Below are 18,572 nucleotides of genomic sequence, written 5' to 3' on the forward strand. Positions count from 1 at the left end.
TTTAGAAAAGTGTCTATTTATGTCTTCTGCCCATTTCTTAACAGGATTATTTGTTTCTTGGGTGTTGAATTTGATAAATTCTTTATAGATTTTGGATACAACCCTTTGTTAGACATGTCATTTACAAAAATCTTTTATTCCATAGGCTGCCTTTACCTTTGTCGATTGTTTCTTCACTGTACAGAAGCTTTTTATATTGATGAAGTCCCAATAGTTCATTTTTGTTTTTGTTTCCCTTGCCTCTGAAGATGTTCTAGTAAGAAGTTGCTAAGGCCGAGGTCAAAAAGGTTTCTGCCTGTGTTCTCCAGGATTTTGATGGTTTCCTGTCTCATATTTACGTCTTTCACCCACTTTGAATTTCTTTTTATGTATGGTGTAGAAAAGTGGTCCAGTTTCATTCTTCTGCATGTTACTCTCCAATTTTCCCAACATCATTTGTTGAAGAGACTTTTTTACCATTGGATATTCTTTCCTGCATTGTTGAATATTAGTTTGCATATAGTTGTGGGACCATTTCTAGGTTCTTTATTCTGTTCCATTGATCTATGTGTCTGTTTTTGTGCCAGTACCATACTGTCTTGACGACTACAGCTTTATCATATAGCTTGAAATCAGAATTGTGATTCCTTCAGTTCTGTTTCTTTTTCAGTATTGCTTTGGCTATTTGGGACCTTTCATGGTTCCATACAAATTTTGGTTCCTTGTAAGAAATTTAGAACATCAATTTGTGAGAATGAACTGCATTTGTGAGATAAAATAGAGTGAAAGTAGCCCTGAAGCTGAGGAACACATTTGATTTTTGACAGAATGTGTGAGTCCACAGATTTCTGACCAACTTTGTGTTGCTCTGTAATTTCATATTTCTACTTCTCAGTGTTGAAGATCTCACCTTCCTGGTGTATGGGTTAATGCAGCTTCTTCCTCTTGAAGTAAGCATCAGTAAGATATTTTGGGATTTTTAACACTGCTGGTATCAATTTTAGTGGAGGAGGCAATGACAAATTTTTTGTGTGTTCTATATAGAGGAACTCGACTGAGGGCCAGCCAGACATCCAGTCACAAGTAGCAAGACACTGCTCAGTTGCTTCAGGAAAACCACCAGTTTGCCTTTGTGGCACCCAGTGAGGATGATCCAGATGTCCAGGATTGAGTCTAATCCACAGTTTTTTCACATGCAGACTGAAAGTTTTTTTGCCATGGCTCAACAGTTTTCAAGGCACATTTTCAGTAGGGTGATACACAGGTATTTTGCAAAATTTAACTACTCCGATAAGACCATTCTTGCCACAACCAGCTGGTTTTGTGACAGTAGTAAGAACCTTCTCCTTATTTTCAACCCTGGATTTAGCTGTTGAACACTTCCTCTTATACATGATCTTTCTGAAATACATAGCTGGTAAGGATTATCTGCCAATTCCTCTGACTAAACAGGGTTTCTGCTGCAATGGGGCTTCTCCTTCTTTAGCGTTTTGGCCTTCAGATTACCTTCCTTAACTTTGCCACCAGCATCAGCCTTCTTGGCTTCAGGTTTCTTCTCCTTAGTACCCAGCTTCTCAGCTTTTTCACCCTCCATGTGCAAAATGGGAAAGAAGACTTGACAGGAGTCAATATTAAGCTCATACAACTGAGCCTGCTCAAAGAATGAGAGAAATAAAATAAAAATAATAAGCACCCAGAAAAAGCACAACTTATGTCGTTGCAGCTATATTTCCTTATATAAAATAATCACTTTCAAAATAACAGTGACTAGAGTTTGACTCCCCCCATGTGAGCTATTAGCCTGAGAAACATAGGCTTGTAATTATTAAGAAGGAAACAGACATGGAATATAGACAGAAGGGATGGTCAATCAATAGATAAGTTTGTATTTGAAGAGGAAAGACTTACCCTTTTCAAAAATTGACTAGATTACGTCCTGAGTCCAACCAGGTAGAACCATACTCATCGATTTTTTAAAAAGATAGATAGATAGATAGATAGATAGATGATAGATTTGAGAGAGAGAGCACCTACACGTGCAAGCAGAGGGGAGGGGTAGAGGGAGAAGAGAGAGAATCTCCAGCAGACTCCCCAATAAGTATGGAGCCTGACACAGTGCTCAATCTCATGACCCTGCAGTATCATAACCTGAGCCAAAACCAAGAGTCAGATGCTTAACTGAACTGAGCCACCCAGGCACCCCGGAACCATAATCATCTAAAACAATTGTTTTAAATGGCATGGAGTAGATACCATCAGTATAAATATACTTCAACAATTCTAGTGGCAGAAAATCTTCACAAGGTACTTTAAATTGTAGCTTTTCCATCAACTAAATTAAATGAAGAACGCTTAGTTCCATTTAGGAGTCTGGAGTCGCAAAGGTCAAGGAATTGTGGTAGGGAGCCTTCAAATCCTTGCTATTAATGTTGGGTCCTCAGACTAGCAACATAGACATCACTGGGGTATAATCAGAAAAGCAAGCTCACAGGCCCCACCTCAGCTAGCTGAGTGGAATCCGCCAGGATCTGCAAGTACACAATTCTTAGGTAATTCATATTAAAGCCTGAGAAGTACTGCTCTGGTTGTTACCTGGGAGTCTGAGTTGCTGATTTCAAGCACCAGAATCATATTTCTAGTATCTAAATCTCAGCATCCACCCTCATTCCTACTTCTGACAGCCAAACTCCTAGGAGATATAAGTGCACCCCTACTGTGTACCCAGCCAAGTACCAGGCCCTTAGAAGGGAACAAAAGACAATGACACCCCCCCCCCATATTCTTAGGAGTGAATCCTCTGGTTGGAGGAAGAGAATAGAGGCACATAAATGCCAATTTACTTCTTTCCCACTTTCTCTTCCACTCTTTTCCCTAATGCATTTCATACTCTAGCCTGATCTTTACTCCAGGCTAGAGTATAGTTCTACTTTAGGACTGATCCCTCTTTTCTAAAAGTGCCCTGGGCTTTTGTGCCTTCATTGTCAATGTTTTTTCTGCCTGGAACTTTTGCTGTCCACCCACAACTTTGGCTGTTGAAATCCTACACGCCCATCAAAAGTCAGTGCCTGTCTACCCTAAATTACTCTGTCTACCATTCCCCAAGTGTGCATTCCCATATGTGCACCTTCACCATTATCCAGTAACACTTGGCTTCAGATTAGCTGTAAAGATTAATGAAGTTTTCTGAAGCATAAAAGAAACTTCAAGCATGATTTCATCTTTCTCCCAGCTAAACACAATAACCCCCTTAATTCTTGTACTTAGAGTTGCCTTTGCCCTCCTTTTCTCCCTCTAAATGTTTTTATTTCATTTCCAAAACACTGTTGAGGTAAACCAGTGCCAAAATGTCTCTCCTAGTTTGAAATCAAGTTTTAAGATTGTAGAATTTTAATGTTTCACTCAGGGATCAAACTATCAGTCCACAAACAGTGGACTGCACTGAGAATACTTCTCACCCTCCTACATGTCTTACACAAAGCAATACACAAACACATGCATGAACCCAGACCCCTAAACTAGTTTCTTGAGCAGGTCACCTGAATTAATAGCAAACTGGGTGTAATTTTCAGTGGATACTCTAGATGGTAGCATTGTGCATATTATTCTTTCACTTCTTTTTATTGGTTCCCTAATTTTATTCATCAGGAAAGGTCTATGTGTGGAGGGGAGTTTAAGGTCATATATAAATAGGTATCCATACAGGTGAAAATTAGTAACAATGTTAAACGTTTCCAAAATTCTATTGTTTCTCAAGCCAGTTTCACATCTCTCTTTTCTCCATTGCCCAAATTTCAGAATTGCAGTCCCAACCATAGACTCTACCTCTCACTCAATATGCCAACCTTAGCAATATGATTTTACCTCCTCCCCCAATTGACCCTCCTGAAATCATTATTTCTTTAAGATCTCCTGCAGTCTCCTGGTCCCTAGATTCAAATGCCTCTTCTCAGGGTTCATCCTAATTTATTTCCCTGAAACATTTACAAGGTGATTACCTCTTTTTTCTCCTCACAATTTTCCCAAATCCTTTATTTTGAAAAATTTCAAAATATAAAATATATTAAGTTGAAAGAATACTACAATGAGCAGCCACGTAGCTTTTGTTTAGTTTCACAGATTAACATTTCACTACATTTTCACCATCCCTCTTTCCCTCTCCCTCCTTCTTTCTCACCTTCTCACCTTCTCCCCACTCCTATGTTTCTCTCCAGACATCATGACACTCTAAATACTTCAGCATACATTTTCCAAGTTGCAGATATCATTACACTTGAACCCTAGGTATTTTAACCTGCCTGTTCTAAAAATAAAATGATCTTTCTTTGACACTCTCCATGAAACTCTTAGCTCTCTTTGCCCTCCCTTGGTTCTCCTTCTAACCTCTGACCACACCTTTCTAGAAGCACAAAGCAGAGGGCAGGAGGACATGAAGAGTCTGGTCCTGGTTCTGCTACAAACCTGCTCTGTGCTTTTAAAGAAAAAGGAAACATTTTCTTTAATTATCAAAGTAATATATGCTCATTGTAGAAAATAGGGAAAATACAAGGTTTAAAGAAAATAAAAAGCATCTAAACCTACCATCTAGAGATTTCATTTTTTTAGTATGTCCCAATGCATAATTTATTTTATATAATTGAGCTGATGAAATAGATACAACACTTTTCCTGTTTTTGATTTAACATTGAAAAGAAGGATTAAAATTCTTCATAAATCATTTTTATTGGTTGTATATTATTTTATTGGATATAATCTTTTTTTAATAATAAACTTATTTTTTATTGGTGTTCAATTTGCCAACATACAGAATAACACCCAGTGCTCATCCCGTCAAGTGCCTCCCTCAGTGCCCGCCACCCAGTCACCCCCACCCGCGCCCTCCTCCCCTTCCACAAACCCCTAGTTCGTTTCCCAGAGTTAGGAGTCTTCGATGTTCTGTCTCCCTCTCTGATATTTCCCACCCATTTCTTCTCCCTTCCCTTCTACTCCATTTCACTATTATTTATATTCCCCAAATGAATGAGAACATATAATGTTTGTCCTTCTCCGATTGACTTATTTCACTCAGGATTATACCCTCCAGTATAATCTTAAAGAAAAGGTAATGCTTCCATTTCTTAAGTGAGCAAAGGGTTAAACAGACAATTCATAAAAGGATACAAATAGCCGAAGTTTCGATTTTAAAAGTGTTCAAATTAACTAGTAATCAAAAATAGTTTCAAATTAAATAACACACCATTTTCACCTACCAAACTAACACAAATGTTTTAAGAAAAATAATAATAACCAAGGCTGGAAAAATATAAGAGAAAACAGATACTCCACAAACATTACTGGTTAAAGTACAAATTAGTATAATTTTGGGGGGTAAACTTTACATATACACTTTAACCAGCAAATACACTTGTAGGAACTTATTCTAACAAGATAATTTGGCAATTGCACCACCATATATGCACAAATATGTTCATAGCAGGATGATTTATTAGAGATTGTTTCCAATTTATTGCTAAATAAATATAACATGGAATTAACTCAGTAAATTATGGTACAGTCATATGGCAGAATACTAAGCAGCCATTAAGTATATTGTTGTAATAACTATTAATAGAATTCTTAGGAAATAATAAGAATATGTGAAAAATTTCATTTTCTGTGTTTGACATCTCTGTATTCTTTGAGATTTTTTCCCAAAGAATATGCATTACTTCTGTAATAAGTAAGGAACAAAGATTTTTTAAATGTTGTAGAAATTTATTTATTAGCATGAAGTATATTAACAATGAACTGATAATTGAATAGTCATTTATAGAAAACATATATGATGCTATCATTAATAGCTTTGATAAGATGAAATTTACATACCATAAAATTCACCCATTTAAAGTATAAATCCATGGGGTGCTTAGATGGCTCAGTCAGATAAGTGTCTGCCTTCAGCCCAGGTCATATCAGGGTCTGGGATCGAGCCCCACATTGAGTGGCATCAGGCTCCCTGCTCAGTGAGGAGTCTACTTCTTCCTCTCCCTCTGCCCTTCCCCTCACTTGTGCCTATTCTTTCTCTCTCTCTTTCAAATTAATTAATTAATTAATTAATTAATAATATCTTTTTTAAAATAAATTATAATTCCATAGGTTTTGGTATATTTTCAGAGTTGCACCACTATCACCATATTCTAATTTTAGAACACTTTCATCATCAGTAGTTTATTCCTTTTATGACTTAATAATATTCCATTGCATGGATATACCACATTTGTTTTATCCTTTCATCAGTTGACAGACATTTGACTTCTTTCCATTTCTTATCACTTATAAATAACACTGTTATGTGCAAGATTTTGTGTGGACATATGTTTTTATCTCTCTTGAGTAGATAACTAGAAGGAAAATTGCTCAATCCTGTGGTTAAACTGTGTGTAACATTTTGAAAAACTGTCAAAGTGTTTTCCATAAAGGCTGCACCATTCTATATACATAACAGCAATGTATAAGGGTCCAATTTCTTCACATCTTCACCAATACTTGTTATCTATCTTTTTCATTATAGCCATTCTACTGTGTATGAAGCCACTCTGCAGCTTTGATTTGCATTTCTTTTTTTTACTAAAGATGTTGAACATCTTTTCATGTGTTTATTTGCCATTTGTATATGTGTTGTTTTTTTATCACTGAATTTTAAGAGTTCTTTATATGTTGTAGATATAAGTTCCTTGTAATATATATGACTCCACAAGTATTTTCTTCCAGTCTGTGGATTGTCTTTTCCTTTTATGACCGGTGCTTTTGGTGTCATATCTAAAAAAACAATGCCTAACCAAAGGTCACAAACATTTACCCCTATGTCTTCTTCTAAGAGTTTTAAACTTTAAGCTCTTATATGTAGGTCTATGATTCATTATGAGTTAGTTTTTATGAATGGTGTAATGTCGGAGATCCAAGTTCATTCTTTTGTAGGTGGATATCCAGTTGCTTAGCACTATTGGTTGAAAAGTGTATTCTTTACCCAGAAAAATGTCATGGCTCCCTTGTCAAACATCAGTTCATCATAAATATTAGGGTACTTTTATGGACTCTCAATTCTATTCCATTGATTTATATCTCCATCCCATGCCAGCAAAACACTGAGTTTCTATTTTTAACCATATATACATATAAAGAGAGAAACAATATAAAAATAAATATTTCAAATTATTAAAAATGAAATATTCTATTGTATAAATGTATGATATGTACTTAACTACTCTTTTCTTGTTGGGTATTTTAAGCTGTTTCCACATTTTCACCATTATAAGTAGCATTGTGATGAGTATCCCTCCACAAACACTACTCTATTTCAGATTACTTCCTTAAGGTAGATTCCTATCAATGGACTCAGTCAAAAGTAAGAATATTTTTAAGCTTCTAAATAGCTAAGAAGGAAGGAAGAAAAAAAAGAAGGAAGAAAGAAAGGAAATAAACATGCTGAAATTACAAAAAGGCTGCATTGATTTATACTCCCAACAAGATATGTTACTTAGAGCAACTCAATTATCTTCTCTGTGCGTCAGATTTCTCATCTGTCAAACAAGGTTAGCAAAGCTAGCTCTCCTTTGTTAACAAAGATGCTGTGAGAATCAAATGAAATCTTCAGTACAATAGGGCTTTAACAAGTTTTAGAAATGCTACAGACACATAGGGTACTGATATTTTCGTTTATTTTGTCCAAATATATTCAACAAGCATTTATTGAACACCTACTTCATATAGAGAACTATGAGAGACACAAAAATGAAAAAAAATCCATTTTGGAAATGGAAATTTATTAACCAGACTGGAGCAGAAACTATATCTGGTAAAGAATATAAGAAAACTTATAGTACAAGGGAATGATAGTAGCTGTTATAATAGATGTTATAAACAAAATCCTTTTATTCCCACAAGATGATGAGATTAATTTTACATGGGGAAACAAGGAAGACTTCTCAAAAGATGTAGTATTTGAGCTAGGAATAAAAATTTGATAGGGGTTATCATGTTGTATTCTCATTCTTTATTGAGAAGATAACAATTTTGTAGAGATGTTTCTTATGTCTTTTCTATTTCTGAGTCTGCTTCTGATTTGATTTTCTTATTATTTTTCCCCAGAGTTAAAATTTTATTCAACTAACTATAAAGTTAGGGCTACTGTATCAGATCTGGAATGGTTAAAGACACCTGTTGACTGTCAAATAGTGAGAATAAAGAGACTTTGATATGCCTTCCACAGCCATTCAACTATAGCTTTTTATACAACGGAAAACATTTATTTGTATAGTTTGATCTCGTCCACCATATCAGGAGCCGTCAAAATTATTGACTTGGATCAGATGTTTTTATTTTTTTTGACCCTAGTCTTATTACTATCATAATCAAAATATACTTGTTATTCAGTCCTATCAACATTGTATTGGGAGACAATTATTCATTTCTGCATGTCTTGCAAGCAGAGGCTCTGACTATATTTTCAAGAATGTTCATGAAGCACACATTCATGAAAGATAGAAATAGTGTCTTCTTCTGAAGTAAAGGATGGATTTGTTTATTGCCTGGTATAGTGTAAGTTTTTCTCCCACTCTGCTCTCATAGATAAGCTCCTGTAGGCATACAACCTTCCTTATCAAGGGGAAAAAACAGAGTTCCTGCTTATCCTTGAATAGTGGGTTTTAGTGCCCTGTCATCCCAAAGAATTATTCAAACAAACCAATCACATCTTCCCACAGGAACCAAGGGCACTTCACCATGCAGATACTACAAAACTTGCCTTCCACAGCCCTGGTTGTTAACTTAGTTCCTGTGTGCAACTCTGTGTGCCCTGCAAAGCATGTGGTATCCTCTTTCTCTGGGCTGTGAGTATATGTGACTAATAAACTGCTATGGATCACATCTATCTAGTGTCATGTGTCATGTGTTTGGCCATCCCATATCCCTAGAGTAGGACTCCTTTACTCATCAATAGGGGTGAAGAAAAGGTGATTAAAACCTCTAGTATAATAAAAATAATGTTTCCATCTAAAGCAAAAGTTGAACAGGTTAATGTATAGCGCAATATAAAAGATTCAAGCTCCCTAAGTGCAGGATTCCTCAGTTATGATGCAAATCCACTGTGTACACAGCTTCAGTCCAGTCCCCTCTACATCACTCAGTTGGAAGAGAGGGGAAGGCATGGCAAGAGGGATCTGATATGAACATGAAGCTCATACTGCTTGCTGTGCAATGAGTAGTGGTGTTCTCTGTGTCTGACCCAGGAATTTCCTATCTTCTGCAAGTATCCATGAAAGTAGCATGCAAGCAAAGTCTCAGATAATTCATAGTTCTTGACACATTGTACAGACCAATATAGCTACCTTACACTGTTTTCCTGAGTGTCTTTTCTTTATTAATCAATCAGTGCAAGCCCAGTTTGCAATGGTTCTGAGTGGCACATAGTCTGGTTCAGTTCCAGTTAAAAATTTTGGTCAATCTGGTTCATTGATATTACAAGTTTCCTCTTATATATTATTAAAACCACAATATTGATTTCTACTGGTTGAAAAATGTCATTGATACCACTGAGGCATTGAAATCATTGACTGTTGCCCACAGTAAAAGAGTCCTGATTAAAGATGGAAATTATTGGGACATACAGAGATCTTATTGTTATCCAAGTATTCATTATCAGATCTACACAGTAGGGACTAAAGTTCCCATAACACAAAAAATATTCACTAGTGAACTAACTGTATTAAAATCAGGCCCCATTTAAATGTCCTTCTTGACTAGTTTTAGTGTCTATCCCTGACCATTGTAGCAATGGTGCTTATTTACTGTAAACATCCAACAATGCACAGTGCAAATTTCAAAGTGAAATTGAAAAATTTGCAAAAGACGTAGAAATATGAAATAGATAAAAGACGCTGAAAAAAAAAAGACGCTGGTGAGCTACTCAAATAAGTCACAAAATAACTCACAAAGTCACTGGCAAATGATGATGTGGTAAAGTTAAATCAGTTAACAATTGAAGAGGAGAAAATGGACAAAGATGATGAAAGCATTGACATTTCAAAAAAGAATTATTTGAATAATAAAAGCTTAAGAGAGTTCCCTGGAAAAAAGGACACAGCTCTCAAACCGCAGTTTTTGCAAAAATAACCCTTTTACGAAAGTCAAATGTGAAGTGAAGGTTATTATGATAATGCTATCACATAAGTTTTTCAGAAAATTATACCCCAGAAAGTAAACATTTGTTCTTCGTTTTAAGAATTAGAAAATAGTTGAACTTGAATCTGAATTAAGTTAAATGTAAGATAAACCTTCTTTCATAATCATTTGTTTCACTTTTGAATTAAAATCCCAATAAAACCTTTTCTTTTTCCACTATTCATCATGAAATGTCCCTTATTTCATGTACATTTACTTTAAGTGCCTTTTCTGATATCAGTTTCTCCTAGATAATCAGAAATCCCTGTGATTAGTTAGCAAACCATAAATCAGACTTCCTTTGATTCCCTAGTATATATTCCACTAGCACAGTATTTCCTAAGCTGCCATCCACACCACTGATAGTATACTAGATGGTAATAGATGATTTGTGAATGATGCTTACTCATTTATTTTAATATTCATTAGAAAAAACTATATAACCAATTGATTAAGCCCAAGTTTTCATAGACTATTGTGGCTTAAGACAAAACTAAACTTTTATTTTTAAGATTTTATTTATTAATTCATGAGAGACACACACAGAGAGAGAGAGAGAGGCAGAGACATAGGCAGAGGGAGAAGCAGGATCCCTGTGGGGAGCCCGATGCGGGACTCAGATTCCATCCCAGGAACCCGGGATTCTGACCTGAGCCAAAGGCAGAGGCTCAACCACTGAGCCACCCAGGTGCCCCCAAAGCTAAATTTTTAAAGGTGAATTGATTTAAAAGTAAGTTAAAGGAAATGTTATTTTTGTGTAGATGGTAGGCATATATGGCAAAAGTTCCAACTGCAGCTCATGAATGACTCAGTTTAGAAGCATTACACTAGCATCAAGTTACCAGGCATAAAACTCAGGCACTTTCAAATGATGACATCCAGCAGTTAAGAGTATGCTGAGCTGGATAGCAAAGCCTCACAGCAATGATGAGATAGACCTTTTCACATCACAATTGTAGAACAGGTCCTAACTATTCAGACACACTTAAAACTCCAAGAACAAATAGTTAAAGGTAATAAAGGATAGGGTGTTTTATTTCTTTAATCCCCTACCTCCCTTTTCTGTATGTTACTCATCTCTATCTACTTTCTGAACATCATACTCCCTACCCCTGCATCATTCTTACCATTTTTACCTGAAGCTTTGGCCCTATCCTACTTGTACTAATCTAGTCTGGAGTCTTGGATTTCTTTAAAAGCCTCAACATTGACCACATCAAACATCAGGGAGGCAAAATGCTTCTTCCTCTCAGTGTAGGCATCTCTCTCTCTCTCTCTCTCTCTCTCTCTCAACTTCTCTGTGTACGTGTATGTGTGTAATGCTTCTAAACTGAGTCATTCATGAGCTGCAGTTGTGACTTTTGCATTGTGGGAGGTAGTGGAGGCAGTTAGGCAGTTATACTCATGGGTTTCTATCTTTATTCCCATTTCAAACACATTTTCTAGTAAGCTAGCTCTTATATTAAATGATGGAGTAGAAGGAAACTCTGTTAAAAAATTAGCATTAAGGTAGTTGAAACATTAGTAAGGAAGAGAGGAAACCCAACTTTAAAGCTTCACAATTTACTGCTTTCAAGAGGTAGGGATCTTTGGAATGGACTATGGTTTTTCAAACTTCAGTCATCTACCAAATTCCCAGTTTTTGCCATGTCCTATTACAACCTATACTCTAGTTTACTTAAGATTTTTCTTTAAGTCAATTAATTTTCTTTACCGTGCCTTATCTTAAGCAATGACACTTGTCAAATTATGGTTTTATGCCCTAGTTACATTTTTTCTATATAACTTAAAATGTGTAATATGCAAGATTTACTGAATAAGTACTATGTGAACCAGATGCTGTGCTAAGTGCTTAGATGGATTACCTCATATAAGACTCACATTAAGCCTATGAATTAAATACTACCCTATTCTCATTTTACAGAGGAGGAAACTGAGACACAGATTAACATGCTAAAAGCCACATAGCTAGAAATCTTTAAGGATGAACAAATTCAGCAAAGTTGTATGATATAAAATCAACACACAAAAAAACAGTTGCTTTTCTATAGACTAACAATAATCTGGAAAGGAATATATGAAATCAATCTCCTTTACAATAGCATGGAAAAGAATAAAATATCTAAGAATAAACTTAACCAAGGAAGTGAAAGACTTCTACAACTGACAATTACAAAATGATGCAGAAAGAAATTAAAGAAATACAAATTAATTGACAGACATCTGTGTTCATGATTTGGAAGACTTAATATTGTTAACATGGCAAGACTACTCCAACTGATCTATAGATTCTATGCAATCCCTATAAAAATATCAATGACAATTTTTTTAGAAATAGAAATATGCATTTAAAAATTTATATGGTATTTCAAGAGACCCCCAAAATAGTCAAGGATTGGTATTTCAGAAGAGATTTTATTTTAATTTTTCTGCTTGGGCATATTTTTATATTTTTAAGGGATATATGCATTTCTTTGAAATGTCTATTCAGGTCCTATGCTGATTTTTTATAGTTGTCTGTCTTTTCCTTTTCAATTTTATGAAAGAGTAGTTCTTTTTCTGTGATATGAGTTGCAAATATTTTCTTAGTTTTTCTTTTTAATTTGCTTATGTTTTTTCCAATAAAAAAGTATTTTTAATGTAGTTAAATTTCTCAATCTTTTTAAAAAATGTCTTCTGAATTTTGAGTCATAGTTTAAAGGCCTTCTTCCACTTCAAGATTATAAAGGAATTTGCCCATGTTTTCTTTTGGTACTTCTGTGGTTTCATTTCTCTTTAAATTTAAATCATTGATACATTTGGAGTTTAGCCTACTATGTAGCATGGTATATGAATCCAACTTTATCTTTTTCCAGCATCATTTATCAAAAACTCCATCTATATCACATTGATTTGAGATACTGTATACTATATACTAAATTCCTGTGTCTATTTTAGTCTATTTCTGGGCTATTTCTGTACCAATACTACACTTTTTTTTAACTTCTGAGGCTTTATAATATGTTTCAATTTTTTATTTTTATTTTCAAAAATTTCCAGTTATTTTGACCTGCTCATTTTCCATATGAACTCTAAAATTCCCTTCAAAAAAATATTATTGACACTTTGTTAGGATTGCATTACATTTATAAATTAACTTAAAAAGAATATCTTTACAATGTGAATTTTCCCTACTCACAGAGTATATCTTCCCATTTGTTCAGATATATACTTTTGTCCTTCATTTGTGTTTTCCTCATATGTTTTGTACATTTTTTGCTAAGCATTTTGTCTTTTTTGTTACTATTGCAAAAAGGATCTATTCCAATGTATCTTCTAATGAATTGCTTGTATGTAGTAAAGATATTGATTGATTCCTGTAAATTAACTTTATATTCTAACATTCTATTGAATTCTTACTCTGTCCCTTTATGTCTCTCATTCTGTGTGCGTGTGTGTGTGTGTGTGTGTGTGTGTGTGTGTGTGACTGCAGAGAAAGAGAGAGAGAGAAAAGAGGAGGAGGGAGAGAGGGAGGAGAGAAGAAGGGAGGGAGGGAGGGAAGTTTTCCAAGTGATTCTTTCCCTTTAGAAAAGAGTTTTTTAAGCAAAAATTAATATCCTCAGAGAATTAAGAAATTATTGAATCCATAGAGTAAGAGTAGGATTATATGGAAAAATAACAAATAAAATATATACTTTTAAATTGCTTTAAAACATAGGCAATTTAATCAAAATACTGGGAGATAAAGTAGAGAGAATCTTCTTAAAAAGCAAAATAGCAAAAAAAAAAAAAACAAAAAACAAAAAACAAAAAACAAAAAAACAAAACAAAAAAAAAAGCAAAATAGCCAAAAGCTACACAAGAAAAAAATGGCCAATTTGAATCACCATATATCTATTGAACCGAATTAATAATTCATAACATTCCAATTTAGAGGGCACCAGGCCCAGATAAATTCCATCAAACCTTAAAGGAAGAAATCATACTAATTCTCTATGATGTATTCCAGAAGATAGAAACAGAAGGAATATGTCTTAACCCATTCTAGAGGTCTGCAACACCCTACTACAAAAACCAGACAAAGACATTCCAAGAAAAGAAAAATAGAGACCAATATCTCTCATGAACACAAATGTACAACCCCTCAGCAAAATATTAGCAAGTTAAATCCAAACAATGTATACATAGGATTTTTACACAGTGGCCAAGTGGGATTTATCCCAGGTATACAAGGCTGGTTCAACATCCAAAAACAATTCATGTAATCCATCACATCAACAGGCTAAAAAAGAAAAATCAAATTATATCAATAAATGCAGAAGAACATTTGACCATATCCAACAGCCATTCATGATGGTTCATTGATATTACAAGTTTTCTCTTATATATTATTAAAACCACAATATTGATTTCTACTGGTTGAAAAATGTCATTGATACCACTGAGGCATTGAAATCATTGACTGCATATTATTAAGTGAAAGAAGCCGATCTGAAAATGCTACATATTATATGATTCCAACTCTATGACATTCTGGGAAAGGCAAAACTATGAAGATAGTAAAAGGATCAGTGATTGTCCACAGTTAACAGAGAGGGAGGGATGAATAGGTGCAGCAGGGAGGATTTTTAGGGCAGTGAAAGTATTCTGTATGATACTATAACAGTGCATACATGTCACTGTATATTTGTCAAAACCCATAGTATGTACATCAAGCATGAATCTTAATGTAAACTATGGACTTTGGATGATTATTTTTGTCCATGTAGGCTCGTCAATTGTAATAAATGTACTGCTTTGGTGTAGGATTTTGAGAGTAGGGGTGGATATGGATATATGAGGACAGGGAATCATTGTACCTTCCACTCTCTTTTGCTGTAAACTTATAACTGTTCTAAAAAATAAAGTTTTTTTTAAAAAAAGCTAAACCAAAAAGTAAAGATCTAAAAAATGAGAGAGAAAAGATAATAAAATTTGAGCATTGATCCGGAGGATCTAATATCCACCTAATCAGAGTTCAGAACAACAAAACATAAGGATGAAATTATCAAATATATAGTGCAAGAAAATTTTCCAGAACTGAGGGATACAAGTCTCTAGTGTACTTAGTGAGTCCACGAAATGCCCAGTAAAATGAATAAAAAGAGACTAACTGCTCAATTTGCTTATTATCAATGGGAACTGGTCTGTAGTAAGCTTATGTCATGAAAGATACTGCTCTTTTTCAGTAGCTCTAATTTAAGCCTTGGGAATCCATTATAGCCACTTCAGTGGGGTTTTCATTAGAATCAATTGTCTGAGCCAAGGTGCTAATAAGGCCCCAGTCACAGGCCCAACCCCTGGGTGAGCCATTCAATTTATTCTGTTCCCTGGCCGGCCCTGAACATGAGGAAGCACTGAACATGAGGAAGGCAGATTTAGAAAGTACAGATGGGTGGGTGCAAAACCAACCCCAGTATGAGAAAAAATACTCCAAATATCTGTCCTAGTGGAAGTTCTGTATCTTCGTATAAAAAAAGGCAGCCTCCTCATTTTGGAAAACCAAAATTTATAAATTATTTTTGTAGTTAATTACTATCTACAGAGTAGGCTAGATCTGGACTTTGAAATATTCTCTGGAGAAGGAAATTGTTGGATTCTGTGTGTTTTTTGGTGGATTCCTAGTTTTCTTTGTTAACATAAAAATTCAAGCAAAAGCCCAAAAGTAATTTTTCAGGCTAGCATTTCCAGGCACATGAATTTTATATGCCAGTCAGAATTATTGTAATAGGAATAGAATTAATTAAGTCAGCTGCTTCTAAATGATGTTTGTGATTGATTTTCCAAAGCACCTTGGAGACTGCCCGTTTATCTCCTACTGTTCTCAGAAAAAAAATTTTTTTGAACTTTTTGGTCAGGCACATGCTATTTTCCACCCATCCTCTTTGGCAACTGCTACTACACAGCACCACATGTTCTTTTCACCCAAATTGCTGGACTTTACCATGGCTCTCTGGGTTTTTCTTCCTCCCTACAGTTGTTGCTTTTTGGTCAAATTCTCTTTGAATGATCTCTTTGTTTTCCTGTCTCTCTCTTTCATGTTCACTTTCTAATGAATCTTTCAGTAAAATCCAATAGGCTTTTTACAGGGAAAAATCAATAGGAAGAAAAACATCTTCTTTTACTCCAGATTTTTCTTCCATTTTAAAATGTGATATTTTATTTATCTTGGAGATGTTTTTAAGTTTTCAAAAGTGAATATTAAACAAGCCACAGTATGAGGCAGTGAGGAGTCCATTAACCTTTCTTATCATTTGTAAAAGGCAGTCACTAAGTTGCCCAGAGGGAATGCCACTTTAATATAAGTAACTTCTTTTTGTTAAGCAACTGCTTTCTCATTGGTCTCTGTCTAAGCACTCTGAGTAGAATCCTCCCTGTAAAATGAAGAAACTGAGAGACAGTCTCATCATGATTTGATGAGGGCCACATGGCTGGTCTGTGGCATTCAGAAGTAGCCTGGTAAACCCAGGACTCCAGACAGTCTTCCCACTCAAATGTAAATCATTTAAACTCAGATTTAAGTATAATACCTTGCCTTGGTCTCAGTGCCATAGCAGTCATTTTATTGTTTCTGGCAGAGAAGAGGGGGGAAAATGAAAACTAATATAGTGGTTGAAAGTTAAATCTTTTTAACAGACTCAAAAAGAAATTCACTATTTTCCTTCAGTTCTTCCTTTTGCACACCAGACTTGGTCCTACTTGAAGAACATATGAAAAATCATTAGTTTGTCTTCTCTGGGGATAACTATCCCTGCTCTAGTGGTACAAACGATGGAGAAAGAATCAAAAGACCCAGGTGCTGGTACTAGCTGGGTCACTAAACAAGTTGTGTTACTGTAGGCAAGCTGTCTCATGACTCTTGCCTTCAGTTTTCCTCTGTAAGAATAATAGTTGCAGCAGAAAATCTCTAAGTTCATTTTAGTCCCAAATTTCCTTGATGCTATGATCAATAAAAAAAAACACTCTTTGAATAAGCACATGAAGTAAATAGAAAATTAAGAAAAGAGAATAGTCAGAACAGAAGATAATGCATAAAGAAAAACTCAAAGAGGCATGAAGCAAAGTATGAGATGCTATTAGCAACCTAGGAATAGATTTAGATATTGTTTGATATAAATCTGTCCTTTTATAGAAAACTTGAAGACTTGGATTAGATGGTCAATACTCCCAAAATTGTTAATTTTTTTGTAGGTTGATATAGTTATCAATCAAAAGGGATAGGCCAAAAGCAAGGAGTCTTGACCTTAAGAGACAAAGAATATAGAAAGATGGAACTTGACCAACAAAAGATCTTAGCACTACTTATTAACCCACACAAGATGGGCATCATTATTTTAACCAAACACTAATGACATCATTGGAAACATAACAGAATGTTTGACATTTGGCAAACATTTTATGAAGCTCTGTACCCTTAGACCCAAAGGTAGCCAACTAAACTCATGTTGCTATAATCAGTATCTCTTTTAAGTATGTCTCTTCTGTTTTGCATTGTAATAAATGAGTCAGCTTAACTAACTTTTAGAAAGCTCTTCTTCCAGGACCATGATTCTCAAATTTAGGTGTGCATAAAAATTATCTCAGGGAAGTTGTTAAGATGCTGATTCCAGGGTACCACTCCTGAGATTGCGATTCAGTAGTTCTGTAATGAAACCAACCAATGTATATCTTTAGAAATATTCCTGGTGATTCTAATGCAAGTCAAAGCATATTTTGAGAAACTCTGGCATAAAAGAATAGATCAGACTCCTTCTACCTGGAACCTACTTATAGATGATCCATTAAAACAAGGTCTTCCAAGCAAAGAGTTTCCTATAGTGAGTTTTCTACTACCTCAGAAAGCATAAGCAATACACAGAAAATTCAGGAAAAATTCATATCCAAAGATAGGATTTACTGACTGAAATAAATATAGGTTGCTTATTATCTTCTCTGTCTTTAGCATCTTCACTGTCACCTTTACTGGTTTTATTCCTTAAACATTTTAACATGGCCTAATCTATCCCCAGACATTATTTTACTAAACTTTTCAGCAGCATTTAGAACATTTCATGTCCCCCAGACTAATGACTGCTCTCACTCTTTTGGAACTCTTTCTTCCCTTGACTTTTGTGACACCATGCTCTCAAGATTTAACTTAACTTTCTGACATGGACTACTCAATTCCTTTGTGATTGCCTTCCAATCCCCATTATTTATGGGATACTGACCTTGTTCTAGGCCCTCTTCTCATTCTAAACACTCTTCTTGGGCAAGGTTATCTTCTCAAGGGATTCAATAAATATCTTTTTGTTGACATCTACTAAGTCTGAATCTCCAGAGCAGATTTTTCTCTTAATATAAATAGCTAACTATCTACTTGACTTTGCCTCTTAAATGAT

General features: G+C 35.0%; 1 pseudogene; it reads right to left on the reverse strand.

Annotated features, from left to right (window-relative positions):
- Positions 1-712: 712 nt before the first annotated feature.
- On the reverse strand, positions 713-1,573 carry LOC112925662 (large ribosomal subunit protein eL6 pseudogene; annotated as a pseudogene).
- Between the last annotated feature and the right edge of the window lie 16,999 nt (positions 1,574-18,572).

This window comes from Vulpes vulpes, chromosome X (assembly GCF_048418805.1).
Source record: "Vulpes vulpes isolate BD-2025 chromosome X, VulVul3, whole genome shotgun sequence".
Lineage (NCBI taxonomy): Eukaryota > Metazoa > Chordata > Mammalia > Carnivora > Canidae > Vulpes > Vulpes vulpes.